The 19,741-nt window shown below is 38.4% G+C and overlaps 1 protein-coding gene across 1 annotated transcript in view; it reads left to right on the top strand.

Annotated features, from left to right (window-relative positions):
- The window catches only part of LOC122813702 (zinc-binding protein A33-like), a 623,295-nt gene that overhangs the window by 107,884 nt on the left and 495,670 nt on the right, over nucleotides 1-19,741 (top strand). The window lies entirely within an intron of this gene.

The following is a 19,741-nucleotide window of genomic DNA, read 5'->3' as shown; positions in this document are numbered from 1 at the left end:
GTTTTCCCAGTGAATGGTAGGGTAATTGAAATTGCCCAATATCAGGGTGTTCGGTAGGACCTTCATGTTTTCCAGTGTCTCCAGAAAGGTGGGGTGGTGGTCCTGGGTTATGGAGGGTGATCTGTAGCAGGCTACAATTTGCATTGCAGATTTGCTCGATGTTAGTTGCACATGGATGATCTCAGAGGTATCATACTGCACCACTAACCTGGAGGTGTAGGTATCCTTGATGAATATGGATACACCCCCTCCTTTTGTGTTTCGGTCTGTGTTCTGTGGCTGAAACGTGTTGTATGAGTTGTAACCTGGTAGTGCTGGTGTGATCTCTGGAGCCTTGAACCAGGTTTCAGTTACTGCACAGATGTCGATGTTCTCCATACTGAGGAGTACTTCGAGCGCTTGCATTTTGAGATTTAAACTCCTGGCGTTGAGTAGGATAACCCTCAGTTTTTTGTTAATTGTGCTGTTTATGGAGGTGGGTTTGACTTTTGAGCCTTGCCTAAAAAAGGCACTATAGGGGCAGCAAGAGCCTTGGCCAGTATTCGAAAGCCTAGGGGTGACAAGTGCAAGCCGTCTCTTGTGAAGCAATGAGGCTTGTCAAGCATGTCGTTCCAGGCTGACAGACACTGGATTCCCTTTGAATGACACCAGAAGCTTAGCCAATTGTTGAAATTGATCATTTTTTCTTTATACTGAGGTATCATTCTTGGTGAGGGCAGGATGCGACTCAGGGTCAGGGTCATACCAGCCTGGGCTGCATGATCAGAGAGCTCTTCCATGTGTCTTTTCATGTAGTCCAGGGAAGTATGTCTCAGGTCATTCACACCAACATGAACAATGACAGAGTCATATTTGTACTTGTTCTGGAGTGACCTGAGTGTTTGTGTTATTTGGCGGATTCTGGCTCCCAACAGGCAGCTAACAGTAATCTTCTGCTTGTCCAGCCTAGTGAGTGGAATGTCAGTGTGCCTGACTATAGAGTCACCTATTAATAGTATGTTAGGTATGTTATTTCTCCTTAAGGGCTGTGATTGTGTGGCACACTGATTTTGTGTTTTATGTGTTGTCTGGTTTGTGACGGGAATTGCAGGTTGCTTGGGTGTCTGCTCTAGAGGTCTCTGATGCTTTTGCAGGTTTTTATTTAGAGCCTCCGAGTATGATGTTGTGTATTTATGTGTATTTTTTGCCATTGCTGTTTTAGTAGGTCTGTGTGTGGCTGGAGGTGTGGTGCAAGTGTTAACCTTCTCCTCTTGAGTGTCTGTTCCAGTCTTGGGTGGAGACAGCTTAGCTTCCAGTTTGGCTGTATAATTGCATCTCTCACATATGTAAGTGTTTTGTGGTAGGAGGAGACGGTTGTCTTTGTACATGAGACAGTTGTAACATTGCCTCAGGATACCAAGATTCACCAGCTGGACTGGACAATGCACCTAAAGTTGCCCTTTGGTCATGCCTGAAAAGTAGGGTGAGCTGCTTAGTCGCTTGATTGGTGAGGGGTGAATAAAGAGCCTTGCCCTACTGGGCAATCAGTGTCAGAGTATATTAGTGCTTGTTATTAGGTATGAGCTTTTTGAGTGCTTAGGTTGAGAGTTAGACTAGTTTCAAGGGAAAAACTGAAGAGGAGATTTAGTGGAGCCGGGAATAATTTAACCGTAGCTAACCGGCACTGCCCGGTGCGCAAAACCCTGCAGACGTGGTTTTTATAATAGGGAAATGAAAGAGATAGAAATTAGCCCAAAATGGCCAATAAACTACTAACTTCTGGGCTGGAACCACTCCTCCAGGGACAGATAGGTTGCTCAAAGCTCCCCTCTCTCACAGGTGAACAGAGAAACTTCCTTCTATCCAAGTAAGGTATGGGCAACTCAGAAACTAGTATCACAGCCCTGAATTTAGCACTAGCCTGAAAACTTGACTATACTAGCTTAGAAAGGCAGGAAACAAGGAATTTTTTTTTGTTTTTTTTAGTTTTTTTGAAAAGATAAGGCAAAAACAGTAAAAAATACACTTAAAACAGCTTTAAACGACTACAAACGATCAGAAAAGGCTATCACACTTTAGTTAAATGATTTAAATAAAAAAACAACTTTTTAAAAGTGCAGGCAGTTAAATAAGTACAATATGTGAAAAAAACAAGCTTTTAAATCACAATAAATGCTGGAAAATCTTTATTTAGGTGGAAAACAGTTAAGTACAGCAAGAAAGTACAGAAAACTGATACTTAATCACTCCAAAGTCTCTCTTCTAAGCTAGAAGGCTAGTATCAGTTTAAGGCTTTCTAGTGCTACCCAGTAGGTTAGTTGCAGGAAAAATGGGAAACAAGAGCAGATGTGGTCTTTTAAACCAGAAAGTTAAAAGAGACAGACAAACTATCCAAATGGTCAATAAACTACAATTTCTGGGCCAAGAACCTCTCCTCTCATGGTAGACAGGCTACCTAGTGCTTACCACTTCCACTGATAAGCTAGAAGGCTTTCTTCCAACACAGAAAGGCTTGCGGGGCTCAGAAGCTTACCAACAGTCCTGGATACAGCAACTCTGTATCTGGACTAGGCTAGTTACAGGAAAGGTGGGAAACAAGCGCAAGTGCGGCTTTTAAACTGGAACGTTGAAAGAGATGGAAAAAAACTGCTTAAATGGCCAATAGCTACAATTTCTGGGTCATGAACCACTCCTCTTGTATTAGGTAGGCTACCTAATGCTTACCACTCCCACTGATAAGCTAGAAGGATTCCCTACAACACAGAAAGGCTTGGGGGGCTCAGAGGCTTACAAAGAGTCCTGGATACAGCAAATCTGTTCCTGGACTAGACTAGTTACAGGAAAGGCAGGGAATAAGTTCAAATGTAGGCTTTTAAGCCAGCAAGTTGAAAGAGATGGGAAACTGCCCAAACGGCCAAATAAACTACAATTTCTGGGCCAGAACTCACTCTTCCCATGGAGGATAGGCTACCAAGTGCTTACCACTCCCACTGATAAGCTAGAAGGCTTCCCTCCAACACAGAAAGGCTTGGGGGGCTCAGAAGCTTACTAACAATCCTGGATACAGCAACTCTATAACCGGACTAGGCTAGTTATAGGAAAGGTGGGAAACAGGCACAAATGCAGCTTTCAAACCAGAAAGTTGAAAGAGATGGAAAAAAATACAACCAATAGCTACAATTTCTGGGCCAGGGACGACTCCTCTTGTGGTAGATAGGCTACTTGACCAGTAACAGGAAAAGCAGGAAACAAGTGCAAACACAGACTTTTAAATCAGAAGGTTGAAAGAGGTGGAAAAGCTTCCCAAACGGCCAATAAACTATAATTTCTGGGCCAGAAACCACTCCTCCTGTGGTAGATAGGTTACCTAGCGCTTACCTCTCTCACTGATAAGCTAGAATGCTTCTCTCCAACACAGAAGGGCTTGGATGGGGGGGACTCAGAAGCTTACCAACAGTCCTGGATACAGCAAATCTGTACCTGGACTACACTAGGTATAGGAAAGGCAGGGACCAAACGCAAAACAGGCTTTTAACTAGAAAGTAGAAAGAGATGGAAAAACTGCCCAAACGGCCAATGAACTACAATTTTAGGGCCAAAACCCACTCTTCCTGTGGTAGATAGGCTACCTAGTGCTTACCACTCCCACTGATAAGCAAAAGGCTTCCCACTAACACAGAAAGGCTTGGGGGGCTCAGAAGCTTACCAACATTCCTGGATATAGCAAGTCTGTATCTGGACTTGATTAGTTACAAGAAAGGCAGGAAACAAGCTTAATTTTGTTTTGTTACAGAAAAGCAGCTAAAACAGCAGTAAATACAATTCAAATTGTAGTGCAGGCCAGCACACCTGAGTGTGTAGCAACACTACGGCAAATACAGTTCAAATAAATGCAATTAAATTAACAAATGACTAAAAAACAAGTGCAGAAGGCAGTAAATTAGAAGACTACTAACAAGAAGTAATAAGTGCAGGGTAAGAGCGACTGAACAGATAGCATGCAGAAAAGCAACTAAGACAGTTACAGTAAGAGCATCTGAATAAAAAAAATATATATATATGTATATATTTTATTTTGAGGGAGGGAACAGAGCAGGATTAAGATGCTACAGGGGTTGTCCTTCCCAGATGCTCTCTTTGTACACAGTAGGAGTGCCTGAAATCAGAATATGATCTCACTGCACTCAGTTGAGTGAGCAAATGAGATGGGCCCAGAAGGAGTATCCAAATAGAAATCTACAACAGGGGCAGGCAATTTCAAAGCCACCAACATTAACACCAAAACAAGAACAGAAAGGGTGGGTAGAGAACTAACTGTAGAGAGACATCCACAACTTCAGTTGAGTTAATATGCAGTTGAAAACACAAATAAATAAATTAAATACAGTACTATATGCAAAAGAGAAGATAAAAGTGTACTTAAATTCACTTATATGTCCAGCTGATTTCAGGTAGATGTTATCCGGCCAAAGCTCTGATATTAAGCAGAGATAACTCAAAATGTACCACTTATATAAGGCAAGAATGTCAGTGATAAGCTGAAACTACCCCCACTGCTATCAGAGGCTACACAGAAATTCTAAAAAGTACTCTGTAGAGAGACAGCCACAACTTCACCTTATGTCATTCCTACACATTATTACTATAATATTAGCTTTCTTTCATCAACATTAGTCCAAAGAAAAATTCCTGTGCTATGCCAAAGTCCTGCCAAGCATAAAAAAGCACAAACGAAATCCAAGCAAAGGCAACTGGACACTGCTGTATATATATAATTAAAACTTTAATAAAACTAAAAATATGAAACACACAAGGTGAGCGCTTTCGGGATTCACCCTTCATCAGACAAAGATAACAGCACAAACAACACTTTTAAAAAGAGCATGAACCAATGACATTTAGTGAAAAACCTGCCTGTTTAAAAGGGTGGGCTTCACTGGTATTACATCATTTAATCCAGGATCTCTGTGTGCCATTAGCTCAATAATCCATCTGGATTTGGCTAGCTCAGTTAACTGTTTAACATCCCCACCTCTATTGTTCAATTTAATATTGACTAAGGCCCTGAACTTGAAACTATGTGTAGGGTATTCCTTAATATGTCTATATAAAGCATTACTCAAATCACCATTTCTGATGCTACTAAGGTGTTGCAGAATCCTCACTTTGAACATGTTATTGGTCTTCCCTACATAGAAGCAGGGGCACAGACTACAGTAATAGGTCATTAAAAACAGCTGTGGGCAGCGTACCATGTGGGATATGCAAGGCATGTGGCAGTATCAATAAGGAGGTTACATTTAAACATCCAGTGACAGGCAAAGTATTTTACCTAAGAGGGAGGGCAACCTGTAGGACCACTGATATAGTATATTTGGTGGAATGTAGTCTGTGCCCCTGCTTCTATGTAGGGAAGATCAATAACATGTTCAAAGTGAGGATTCTGCAACACCTTAGTAGCATCAGAAATGGTGATTTGAGTAATGCTTTACATAGACATATTAAGGAATACCCTACACATAGTTTCAAGTTCAGGGCCTTAGTCAATATTAAATTGAACAATAGAGGTGGGGATGTTTAACAGTTAACTGAGCTAGCCGAATCTAGATGGATTATTGAGCTAATGGCACACAGAGATCCTGGATTAAATGATGTAATACCAGTGAAGCCCACCCTTTTAAACAGGCGGGTTTTTCACTAAATGTCATTGGTTCATGCTCTTTTGAAAAGTGTTGTTTGTGCTGTTATCTTTGTCTGATGAAGGGTGAATCCCGAAAGCGCTCACCTTGTGTGTTTCGTATTTTTAGTTTTATTAAAGTTTTAATTATATATATATACAGCAGTGTCCAGTTGCCTTTGCTTGGATTTCGTTTCATCAACATTAGCATGTTTCATGCCTTCATCTGTATTGCACAGTACCTGGCATTACTCACTTATATCAGTTCAGGTTTAAGAACACATTCATTGCAGTACAAGCAGTACACTCAGAACAAAAATTACCTACTGGCAGTTACTAATGTACTCTTTCTTATTTATAGTACCATATATTGCAAGATAGATCTGTACTCACCACACTGTAGGTGCATCCTCACTAGACACCCTGCTATGAGCCCTCTCCTCTGCAGCTGTGGGGAGGAAAGACACAATTATGCATATCTGTCTATCAGATATTCATACTTGAATTTGGTAACTCACTGATACCTACACTTAAAAACTTCTAGGGCATTTTGGTCTCAAGCATCTTGGGTCCACTGGGCCAAGAGATTCCCCTTTCTATGCTTCAGGTCATCATAATGATGATGGACCTGCTCACCAGTGTGGGGCATTCCTGTCGCATTGGTGAGGTCATGTGCCAGCCAGTCCTAGGCCCCTGATTTGTACTCAGACCCCTTCTAGTGGCCCTACAGCAGCCAGTCATCATGGTTTTTAACAAGGAGCCCAACCCTGACCCTGAACTCCAATATGCTCCAGCACTGCACCTGGAAGCACACACCCTCTCCATCTCCAGCCATAGCTCCTGCAGTGATCAAACTATAACAGGTTCTTGATGTATTCCTGCTTGTTCAGTTTAAATAACTCTGTTTTTCTGCCCTTTGCTGCCATTGGCCATTTTTAAAAATGCTTAGCTCTGCTTATCACTGTGCATACCCACTGAGCTAAGGTGAACAGTGCTTAAACAGTGACTGTTTAGCAATGCTTAACAGTGTGCAACCCTGTCTACCTGAGGTGAGAACTGCTTTAACTGGGATTGCTTAGCAGTGCTCAAACCAGCTAAGTGGAGCTGCGCATTGCTAAGTACTGCTAAAACAGGTGCTGTTTAATCATCGCTTAACTTGGCTTAGCAGTGCTTAGCAAAGCTTAGCTAAGGGCAAACCAAATTTTTAAATGATAAATAAAATTATATTGACCTTAATTGCTCATTAATGATACTTTATTATTATGTCCATGTATTTTACTTTACATAACCTAACCCTATGTATTTTAATTACGTTACCTTGGGGTGTGACTGTACTGTATTGGACACTTTGTGTTTAGCTGGAGCTTTTCACCTCATGTCTCTTCTGACACTGGGATTCTGGAGCAGCTGCACTAACTCCATTAACAAATATCAATAACTACATCAATAAAAAAAATAAATGTATAAAAAATGATATCCAGTGTAAAAGCTGAATGGACTGTCTAGGTATTCAAACTGTGTACTCACTGCACATGAAGCCATGACTCTAATCATTCAGCTAATGTTGATGTTAAGAGTTCAGCTATACATTTCTATATAGCTTTTCATTACATTTAAGCACTGCTGAGCTATGTGCCACACCATGCAAACTGGCTCAGCTAGGCTTAAACTTGACCTTTTCCATTAAAATTAAAAGCAAAAGGTTTCTATTTTTAAATGTCTGGCATGTGTTTATTGCTAAGCGCTGCATCACACTGTGTAAACACACACAAAAAAATTTAAAAAGGGACAATGACATTTTCACATTTAACTTGTGTCATCCGGCACTCTGACAGCACAGGGATGTGTGTTACAGACACTGTAACACATTCCGTACATATACCTGGTAGAAATGGCTGGGATAATATATTTATTAATATTTTAGTGCCGTCCAGAACTTTGACAGTGCAGGGGTAAGGTCACTTTAACACACACCCTACAAATACATTACAGTACTGGCTAGGATACTACATTTATTAAGGTTTTAGTGTCATCCCACACTTTGACAGTGTAAGGGGTGTGTTACTGACACTGTAACACACACCCTACATATATATTGTGGTACTGGCTGATTTACTACATTTGGTATTATTTTAGGGCCGTCCGGCACTTTGACAGTGCAGGGGGTATATTACACATCTCAGAACACTGTAACACACCCCCTTACACTAATTCAATAACCATGTAAATGGCTCTCCTTCAGTAGCGCACCTTCATTAATATGCAAGGAGCCCTACCGAGGGGGAACTGCAGACATGGCCATGGTACACTCTGTGTAGGGCTTGCACTATTCCTACACAGAGTTTATTAAATCTGGAGGAATGTTTTTTTCTGGCAAGTTGGATTCTAGCATCTGATTTGCCTAATCCAACATTTTGTATGAAATATTCAGTGTATAAATTAAATGGGTAAATTGAAAATATTCTGCCTTGCCTTTGTCCTTTCTCAATCCTGACTCAGTCAGTTATATCATATTCATTTCTAACTGTTGCTTCTTGCTCTGTATGCACATTTTTTAGGAAACAAATAATGTGACTCAGAGTCCCCATTTCTCTTAAGTATTTGTCAGGGTTTGTGATGAGACGCACAATCAAAGGCTTTAGCATATTCAACAAACAGAAGTACATATTCTTCTGGAACTCCCTTGTTTTCTTTGTTATCCACTAGATGTTGACAATTTCACCTCTAGTGCCTTTTCTCCTTTTAAATTAATGCTTGTACATCTTGCATTTCTCAGTCCATATATTGCTGGACTCTAGCTTGCAGATTATTGAACGTTTCCTTGCTAGCATGTAAACCAAGGGTAATTGATCAGTTATTTGAGCACTGCTTAGCATTTACAGCAGCCTCAATATTACCAACACTTTTGATGTCTCATTTAACTTCACTTACTTCATTCTCCAGGATGTCTTGCTCTGTACTAAAAAACACTTTAAAGATGAATTGTCAAGTGACATTTGGCTAGTGCAGTATTAATCAAATAAATTTGGTCAAATTCCATTTAGTAGACCACTAAATGATATGAGAACTCTACATCCTTATCCACTGAAGTACCCATGGTACAGCCCTTTCTGGTGATTTGATCTTTTGTGATTCACTGTAATGGGAATTATATTTTGAGTTTCAAGTTTGTGGCATTCAATGTTTAGGAATAGAAGCCAGACAACATACTATTTTACACACACACACACACACACACACACACACACACACACACACACACACACACACACACACACACACGCACGCACACACGCACACACACACACACACACACACACACACACACACACACACACACACACACACACACACACACACACACACACACACACACACACACACGCGCACACACGTCACTCACTCTCTCTCTCGCTCTCTCCTTCTCTCTATAAATATGCTACTTAGTTGAATTTTCTTTTGCAGGGCAGCAGATGTGTGCTCTAAATTCAAGTCTAGCATTCACAACAGATGTGAATAATGTCAGGGCAACTGATGCATTTCTCCTTCTAATAAGTTTAGTTATGCATACCAGCTGTCTACTTATAACAGTACAGACTAAATGTATGAGGCCAAAATACATGTTTAGGTCAGGTACTACATGGATTATACTTCTGTCCCCCCCTTACTTATATGGGATTTCAGTTTCCTATCAGGTGGAAATTCATCCTTCATGCAAGCTTTTGCTAAAACAGACATTCCAAAGTTAGTATCACCTTCTTAGTAATTTAAACTATCTGTGTGACATGGAATATGGGAAAGAAACTTTGCTTACTTATGAACTACCCAACACATAACTAATGTTGTCTGAACCTATGATGTGTTTATGGAAGAAAGTGACAAAATTGCTTAATGGATCAAACTGTAGTGGGTTGACATGAATAAATATGGTGCATTCTTTACCAAAAGTGTTGTTAAATTTCAACATTGTCTCTATGGGTCTTGGGGATGTATTGTTATTTTGTTCTGTAGGTGATTGTTCTTAATTTCAGCAGTTGTAAGCTTCTGACAGAATATAAACTTCAAACTTAAATAGTAGGATTTGGAAAAGCATTATATTCATCAATGCATTCATTTATTTGTATAAGTTTTGCCTCTAGTTCATTAATTCTTGACAAGCAGCACTACATCATTGCCAGTAACATCTCCAGATTTCAAGAATAGCAAAACATTTGGCATTTAATGAAATTCTAACTGGAGCTTTTCCCAGACTAGCAGCAATATGCCCCATCAATAGCCACAAAACAAAATTCAGAAATATGGCAGCATTCTTCATTCCTTGCCAATCACCTCATACATCAGTTCCAATCATCTTGATTCAGTAGTGGAAAACACAACTGACAAATGACAAAGTAAAGGTAGAAACTAAAACTCATAATGGTGGTTAATGTGGCATCTCAAGTTTTTATGAATACTCTCCTTTGAATAAAGGCTTGAACTTTGTTCCTTCATTTTTTGTACCTGTATGGTGGTATCTAATTTAAATGCCTTTACTCAGCAATTGAATTTAAGTATTGGCTTCATTCTCACCTTTTCTATGGATTTTGTAAACCAATGTGTACATCATCCACTATCCTGGGACACCATTATTATCCTTTCATCTTTTGGTTTCACTTCACCCCTCCTTAACCATTACAATGCCAAATATTGGTCAACATGAGGTTGTTCCAGGACATCTCTGTACTTGTCACTATATTTATGGCTTTTTTTAAGTTTCCTTCCTTCTCAACTGATCCTTTTTCTTTTTTTTTTTTTGTTTACTTTTTTAACACATTCAGTTGATGTCTGTTTTTTTCTCTATTTCTGGTTTGATTTCCATTCCAACTTTATTCCAAAATGCTTCTGCTAAACTAAGCAAATATATTATTTTGGACTTCTACTCTTTATTTCTTTTTAAAACTTTCACTATGTTTGGATCTGGAGAGGTTAGCAGATATGCATTCAGTCCTATGACTGCAGATCTATACAAGTAATCAGTTTAGGGGAAACCCATAGCTCCTTCAGAGTGAGGAACATATAATCTTGCTATGCAATGACCACAGATTCTTGGGTGATAAATATATTTTCCCCCTTTTAAAAAAAAGAAAGTTCCTAATGTTCCACCATTTCAATGGGGATTTGCAGCAGTAGACATTTCCAATCTGCTAAAAAAAGCAGTCATCCAACCATTCCCCAAATATCAGCCAGAATCTGGAGTCAATTCAAGGTTCCTTTAGTACCAAAGAAAACTGGGAACCTCCAACCCATTCTGGACCTGAGCTATTTGAATCAGTATGTTAAGCAGACAAAATTCCAGATGGTCACACTTCAGTCCTTATTGCCTCTACTGAGGAAGAATGAGTGGATGTGCTCAAGAGAGCTCAAGGACACATAATATCAAGTGAAGAGAGAGAGGTGTTAAAGGAGATTTCTCCATTTTTGGCTGGGAGCCAATCAATATAATTTCAGATTCCTGCCATTTGGTCTCACCACAGCTACCAGGGTGTTCACCAATGTTATGGCAGTGGTAGCAGTGCATCTGCACCTACAAGGATCCAGGTTTTCCCATACATCAATGATTGGCTCCACACTGCTACAATCAACACTCTCTTATCACACCACAGTGACCTTCTGCTCCAACTGATGCAGGATTTAGGCACCACAGTCAATCTGACCAAAAGCCAGCTTATGCCATTTAGATAAATAGTGTTTACTGGATACAACCTGAATACAACCTTACAATTGGCCTAACTTCCAGTGTCCAGGGTGCTTTTCCTCTGTATCACTGCAAGTCAAGTTCTTCACCACCTATGTCCACCAGCAAGGCTGATCCTTCACCTAATAATCCTAATGGCATCCACAATCTTCTTGGTCCCTCTTGCCAGATTTTACATGAGGGCTCTTCAGTTGACTTTAGCGGTACAATGGTTCTAAAGATTGTATCCACTTCATGCCAAAATAAGACTTATTCAAATTTGCAGGCAGTAAATATATTGGTGGATAACATCTTTTTTTTCTGTGATAGACAGGCACCTATTCCTCATGAATCCCTGTGTCAATAGTGATAACAAATACTTCCCTCCTAGGGTGAGGGGAGCATTTCAAAGGGAAGATGGTTGAGGACACTTGATTTCAAATAGAGGTCAACCTTCATATCAGTATTCTGGTGATAAGAGCAGTCCTCATAGTGTTGCAGCAGACCTTTCAGAATTGATGCTCTCCCCAGAGGGTAAGACCCAGGTGCAGACAGAGAATATGTCAGAAGTCTAATGTATCAACAAAGAGGGAGTACCCATTCCTACCCCTATACAAAGAATCCATGAGAGTCTGGCAATGGACAATGTCTTTACACCACTAATAGCAATGCATATCTTAGGGTCATCCAGTGTTCTGGCTGACAAATTGAGCAGATCTGTCTGGATGCCTCACACGTGGTCCCTCAATCCAACAATGACAGCCTTGATCTTTAGTCGCTGGGGTCAACCTTGCTTTAACCTGATTGTATCTCACCTAAACAAGTGAAGCAGCTATTTTGCCCTGATCCCTCCACAGGGACCGTCATCAAAGGACGTTCTAGTCCACAATTTACCTCCAAGTCTCTACAAAGCCTTTTCTCCATTGTATTTAATGAACAAGTTTATACAGAAAACAGGAATGTGGAGGCCAAGGTAATCCTCATTGCCCCATTCTGGCCACATCATACATGATTTCCTCTCCCGTGGCCTCTTCTAGTGCATCCTCTGTGAAAGCTGGATCACTATCCAGATCTATTAACACACCAATCCAGACTATCTGCTCTTGACCAGAAAGATATAATTGCTTGGTTACCCCAGTTCTAACATTACCCAGAGATGCCAAGCTTTCCTCACTGGCTGTTGAAATCCTATTAGCATCCCAAAAACATACCATGACAAAATATACCACTGCAAATTGAATAGGTTTTCCATTTGCGTGGCTCCCAAGTGCTTAATCCATTTTCAGCTCTTGTTTTCTCCATTCAGAATTTTTATCAGAACTTTTTCAAAATGGGTTGAGTTACTCAACTATCAAACTTCAGTTGCCAGCCATCTGTAGCTTTCATATATGCCATAACAATAACTCTCTAGCCTCGTTGAGGATTTCTAAAGCTTTCTTGAAGGGGAATTTTTCTCCATTGGCCAACTGTCAGAGACCCAACCCCCCCAAGGATATTACTATCATGTTACAAGCACTGACTGAGCCACGATTTGGGCCAACAGTATCAGGGGATTTAAAGTTCCTGATATGGAAAACAGTTTTTCTAATGGCTGTCACTTCAGCTAAATGAATATCAGATATGCAAACCTCTATATTTGTTTTTTTACAAGGATAGGATTTCACTAAGAACTAGTGCATCCTTCCTTCCTAAAGTGGTATCCAATCCTAATCTAAATCAGTCAATAAATCTAACAGTCTTTTTTCCATGATTTTCAAACATAGGTGAATACGTGCGTCATATGCTGGACTTTCATCATCAGCTTAGGTTTTATTTCCATAGAACTAAACTTTTCAGAAATCAGATTAATTGTTTGTGGCATTCTCTAAGCCTAAGCTGGGCAATGCAGTGGCCAAAGTGACTCTGTCTGGATGGTTATCTGATTGTAATTCATAGTTCATTTGTGTACAATAAAAATGGTTTGTCTCTACAATCTAAACCTAAGAATCAATCTGCAAGGGGAATGGCCATCTTTACAGCCTGTGCCAATAGACTACCTACCGAAGATATCTGTGCAGCAGGTACTTGGTCAACAGTTTGTACATTTGTATCCAATTAATATACTGGATAAACAATTGAGATCTCATAATACTTTGGTTCCACCATCCTCAGAAATATCCTTCCTTGATAGTACCTGGGTCTATATGCTTGCAAATCTGACCCATCTGACCCATAGGTGATTTGGATGAAAATAGACAAAAATGGATGCAAAAATGATGTACTTACCATAATGATAGACACATGTTATCTGATTTTCCTCTGGTTCAACAGCACTCCCACTTGCCCTCTGCCAAATTGTCACAAGCAGGACTCAAATGACCAGTCAGCACTGGCATTCCCTATTTATGAGCAGTAATTAATGACAGTATCTTAGAACCCTGTCAGTTTTTCCATCACACATTATGGAACTGGTCCTGCATGGGAGTTACTTCACTAGTGTATATGCATACATACATACAGATGTTTCAAGCATGGGCATTAAAGCCCTTCTAGCTTGCCAATATGCCAAAACACTTGCTCCCATAATAAATGTCCAGGCTGTTCTTAAAAATATCTAAACTAGTACTTGCTTTAATGTAATTTGGTAGTCTGTTCCAAGCATCAGCTACTTTGTCAGAGAACCAATTAGTACACTTCTCATTCCTATAGAATCTTCTACATAGGTTGTCTAATGATTCTCTAGTACTTTTTGATAACCCCAAACATTCCCAGAGGTAGTTGTCCCTAAATGCCCTATATCCTGAATAAGATCTCCTCTTAAATATCTATAAGAGACACTGTACAAGTTCAGATATTTTAGTCTTTCATAATAACTTAGATTTTCACATCCATGGATGCCCTTAGTATATTTCCCCTGTACTCTTTCCAGTTTATTCATGCTTGTTTTCCTATAATGTTTCCATATTGTTATTCGATACTCAAGTTTGGGTCTAATGTAATTAACAAACAATGACTTCATTATGTTTGATTTCCTAGACTTTATAAATCTTTTTATACAGCCTATAGTTCTATAACTATCATTAGCCAATTGATTGATATGATCAGAAAAACTCATAGCTGAATCTACCCATATACCCAGGTCTTTAAATGAGTCTACAGTTTCAATCACTGTGTGCTGTATTAAATATTCACCTTTCAGTTTATGCCTCCCAAATCTCATATGCTTAGTTTTTTGATGTATTTATCAACATATTATTTTCCTGTGCCCAAATGGTCAATTTAGTCACATTATTTAATAGACATGCCTTATCTGTAACACTTGTAATCAGTTTACCCAATTTCAGGTCATCAGCATATAGACTGCAGAACACCTCAGATGAAAATGTAAGGTCTAAAAGATACAATCTAAACAAGTAAGGGCCTAGTTCAGAGCCCTGTGAGACTCCTTGACTGTAACCAAGGATTTCACCTGCCCAGTTGGTGTGTGATACTTGCCATGTCCTATTTGTAAGTCATGCAGCTATCCATCTTATCAACAGTACATCATTACCTAGTTGTACTAATTTATTGATCAGTGTTTTGTGCATGACCCTGTCAAATAAAGTTAAATCTATATGTCACAACACAGCACAATTTTTCATTCATAGCTGTTATTATATTGTTATAGAACATCATATTACAGGTGGTAATAGATCTATTTTCAACATATGCATGCTGATATATGGTTTCAAGTCCCAACCTATCCACTTCTGGCAATAACTTATCCAGTATTACCTTCTCCATTATTTTTCCACAACATGAAAGTAGACTTAAGGGTCTATATGATTCTGGGTTTGTCCTACTCCCCTTTCCCTTAAAGACAGGTTTAATAAGTGCATTTCTCCAATCTTGAGGAATCTCCCCATATTTATATGACCTAGTGAATAATAGATGTAATGGCAGTATAAGTTCTTGCTTAAGTGTTCTCAGGTCATTGTCACTTATTCCATCTCCTACCTGTGCTTTGTTTGGATCCAGTTTGTACAGTTCTTTTTCAATATAGTCTAATTTGATTCCAGTATCTGGAGGTTACCTGGATGTCACTAGAACAACTTACCACCCCTTTTGTGGAGCAAAACTGTTTTGCATAAGATTTTGTAAATATATCTATAATCTGTTGTGCCTGAGAATAAATTTTAGAATCTGCACACAGTTTATCAATCTGTATATCTTTACTCCTTCCACATCTTATGTATCTATAAAAAGGTTTCCTATTATGCTCAATATCTTTATATACATTTTCTTCAAATTTTTCTTGATCTTGTCTAACACTATGCTTAATCTGTTTGTCCAGCTCATTTATTTCAGTTTTCATAGTTGTTGTTCGACCTCTCTTCCATTTCTTTTCCTGGCCTCTTTTTTCCTGGATGAGAAACCTTTTGTGATGAGGTGTGCCACGTAGAAGGATTTCCTGACAGAACTGGTTTCCAGTCATTGTTCTTTAACCATGTTTCACAAACTATAACAGCATCAATCTTTTGGGAACTTAGCAAATTTTCTAATAAAAAAACTTTATTATTAATCCTCCTTGCATTAACAACCATCAGAGATGCATCAAATGTTGCTACGTGTGAACTGTTGCATTTTTGAACTGGCAAAAATCCTGGCTAGTATTTGTCAAATATTGCAAAATATCTGCTGCAAAAATTCTCTTCCCTGATCTAGACAAATGCACACCATCCTGTCTGAACAAACATGTGTGCTCAAAAGAAGGCTTGGATGCTCTACACATTTCCATTTTTAAAAACAAGACATTTTTTCTGTGTAGGTGTTTATCCAAAAAATCTTTTCATTCACAGTGACCTGACTATCCTTTCTATAGGCGATTTGTGAAAAATATGTCCTAACACATGTACAAGCTATACTATCTAGGAGGGCTGTCAGTTCCCGACTAACAGTCAGAGAATCTTTGTTGGTGACATCATCTGTACCAACATGAATAAAAACAGATCCATACTTCCTTACATTAAGGCATTCCAAGGCTTGTTTCATATCTTCTATTTTTGCTCCTGGCAAGCATAACACTACTCGATGTCCATTACAATCTCTGCAAATATAAGTATTAGTTCCTCTAATAACTGAATCTCCAATTACAAAAATATCTTTGCTGACCATCTCTGAAGAATTTTCAGCTTCCAATACAGTCATTTCAGCTCTATCAATTGTTACAAAGGATAGATCTTCATCACTATTATTCTTATTAATTCCACTGTTTTCATTGCGTATTAAATTGTACATCCTCAGCTTGAGCCATGTAGTCAACATCTGTCTTTCTCTTCTTTGTTCTTACAGTAATGTTCCTCAATCCTTCCATGTTCAGTTTTGATTTCTTCTTTTTCACCTGTCCCTTGCCTCTTTTTCTGCCTTTTCCATTGGAAAGGTGATGCCTTTTTCTGTAGACTGAGGGTTTTCTGATAGATAGATAGATATCTTCATTCCCTGTCATGAGTGTGTCACATAGCAAAGCAGAATCCTTTTTACTACATATTCTCTTTCCTTTACAGTCATTAGTCAGTTTCTTTTTCTTCCTTGTTATTTGTTGAGAGCTTCTTCCTTTCTTTCTTTTTTGTTTCCTTCAAAACAAACTGGATCCTCATATTGCTGAGTACTTGCATTCACAATTCCATAGTTCTCAGGGGCCTCATCATGTTTCATAGGAGTTGAATGTTCTTTGCAATAAATAGATGAGTCATTTCCAACATCTGTTCTGTTTGTTCCATGTCTAACATTATTTAGTTCATCAGTCCAGTCATTAATATATGATACAACAGTTCTCCAAGCCATGCCAATTGCACATGTGCAATCATCATCTCATCATCATTAAGTCAAGATTTACTTCTAACAATGATAAGCAAATCATCCAATTTTTGACACAAGGAACAAAAATCACCAGTGTTACCAGCTGTAATAGGCATAGCATTTATTACACTGTACAAGATACTTGTGCATTAGCAAAACGTTAATTGCATATTCATTTACAGAATCCATATTCAGCTTTAATTGAATAAAATATTGCCAAGGAAATAATTACACAAAGTCAGTAGCAAAGAATTCAAAGGAACTTAAATCAACTTCTGTGACAAAAATTATACTAGCAATATCCAACTAAATAATAAAATACAATAAAGTTGTTCTAACTATACAAGTTCTACCAGCCAGACAGAAGTTGTAATTTCTTTATGTTGCATGCAAAGGCATGCAGTAGCTTTTGCTCACTATATCTTGCAGTCGCACCTCCTTTTAACAGTAAAAATAAATAAAACTTCTCTTACCAGTCAACTCCACAACAAATTACAAACAAAGACAGGATTGTTTTGATATGCTCAGAATTTTCCTCTCTGCAGTCTGTGTAAATTTATAGCTGCCTAGGCCCCTTGTGGTGGCTAGAGCTTGCCTGTCCAAACCCTATCCCCTTTTCACAACCAAAAGTGAAACCAAAGGTAAAACAACAAAATATGAATCAAATAAAGCTTATTAATAAACAGTCTCTTAGTGTAGTCCACAAAAATCACAAAAACTGACAGGCCAAAAAAAAAGAGATAGACTGGACCATTAAGGGTAAGAAAGAAATTATTTCTTGTCACTATTATACAAGAAGCTCAGACTTTCTGGGCAGAAGATATACAAAAAGATTAAGAAAGGAATTAGAGGAAAGAAAAATACATGCACAAAAAAACTGTCAAAACCATCAAATGGAAATTTGTGGTCATTAATACAACAGATTTATGAAAAACATTATATAGACCAAGAAACCTTGGGTCATTTGGAAAATGAAGCAACTCAGGAAGTGTGAAAATATAAAGAACAAAATCTAGAGATTTTTGAAAGGTACAAAAAAGAAATATAGACAGAGGGAAGAAATATCTGATGTGGTGCAATATTCACTCAAAACAGAAAGACAAATTAGTCAATGCAAAAAAGCAACCCCAAAGATAATCAAAGAGAAACACGAGCAAAGGCATCTAGATATGGAAACTTTCACAATACAAAAAAATAAGATGACAAAAAATTTAGAACAGAAGGTTAGTAAAGTAGAAGTTAAATAAATAGAAGATGACATGGAATACCTGCAAAGTAAAAGATTCAGTGTAGAAAGTCTCACACAGGTTATATCACAGCATGATGGAACAACAAGTCCCCCAAATAAGGAGGAGCAGGAGACATTTGAAGAAGAAATATGGAGATGGGAAAAAAAGAAATTTAATATGGTGCAATATTCATGCAAAGGATAAAACAAAACTAATCAAAACAAAATGAGCAGCACCAAAGATATTTGAAGAGAAATGTACACAAAGGCATTCAGATATGGAAAAAAATTACAATACAAAAATAAGAAAGCAAACTAGAAAAGAAGATTAGTAATGGGAAAGTTAAAGAAACAGAAACTGAGGTTAAGTATTACATGTGAAGTGAAGGGTATAGTGTTGAAAATCTAATTCTGAAAACCCCACAGCAAGATAGATCAGTGGATTCCCAAATTAAGGAGAAACCAGTGGAGTGGGAAACATCTGATCAGTTGCCATATGAAAGTATTTGGAGCCTTCTGTGGGAAACAAATACAAAAGTGCAGTTGGAGTTATACAGCAAGGGAAGGAACAGGAAAATGTAGCAACTCTGATGCAGCCATTGTTGAGAAGTGATAGGCCAATGAGTACCCATGTGAAAGAGGAATGGATGACACTGGATAAAATTGAAGAGAATGTGGCACAGGAAGATGCTCTGAAACTTTCTGTAGAATGCCCGCAGGAAATGGGAAACACAGAATATGCCCTCAGTTTAAAAGAAAACTTTCTTTCATGCACTATCACAAATAATAAACTAAACATATCAGCACAGTCAGAAAAAACTTAGAAGATATGCAGATAATGTAAAGGAAAAGTACAAAATAAGCAATTTATTGATGACCCCAAAAAGTTTTATAGAGAATTGTGAAACAAGGTAAAAGTAATTGAAACACTACCAATAAAAAAGAAATAGATACATTTTGGAGAAATATCTAAGAAGATCCTGCAGAACATAACACAGATGATGTGGCAATAGAACAAAAGGGTAACAAAACAAAGTTATAGGGAACAAAGGATCATTTATTGTTAAAGTCATAGTGGACAACTGTAAAAAGGGGAAGAATCTAAGTATGGCATGGATAGAAGAAGTAAAAGAAATGAATAAGAAGTTCAAATGTGCAGGCTATGGAATGGGATGAAGTAACAGCCAGAGAAAAAGCTCCTAATTAGAAAACCCCAGGCCAAGATGCAGTACCTAACTTCTGGTTAAACGTATTAACATTCTTTACATCAAGATTTAACAATGAGTAAGCACTGTTTATATGCACACCCCAAACAGCTGCCAGCCTG

This window comes from Protopterus annectens, chromosome 10.part0, assembly GCF_019279795.1.
Source record: "Protopterus annectens isolate FY-2018-M chromosome 10.part0, PAN1.0, whole genome shotgun sequence".
Taxonomy (NCBI): domain Eukaryota; kingdom Metazoa; phylum Chordata; order Ceratodontiformes; family Protopteridae; genus Protopterus; species Protopterus annectens.
Note: the sequence above shows the minus strand (reverse complement) of the source record. Positions and strands in the feature narration are given on the sequence as shown.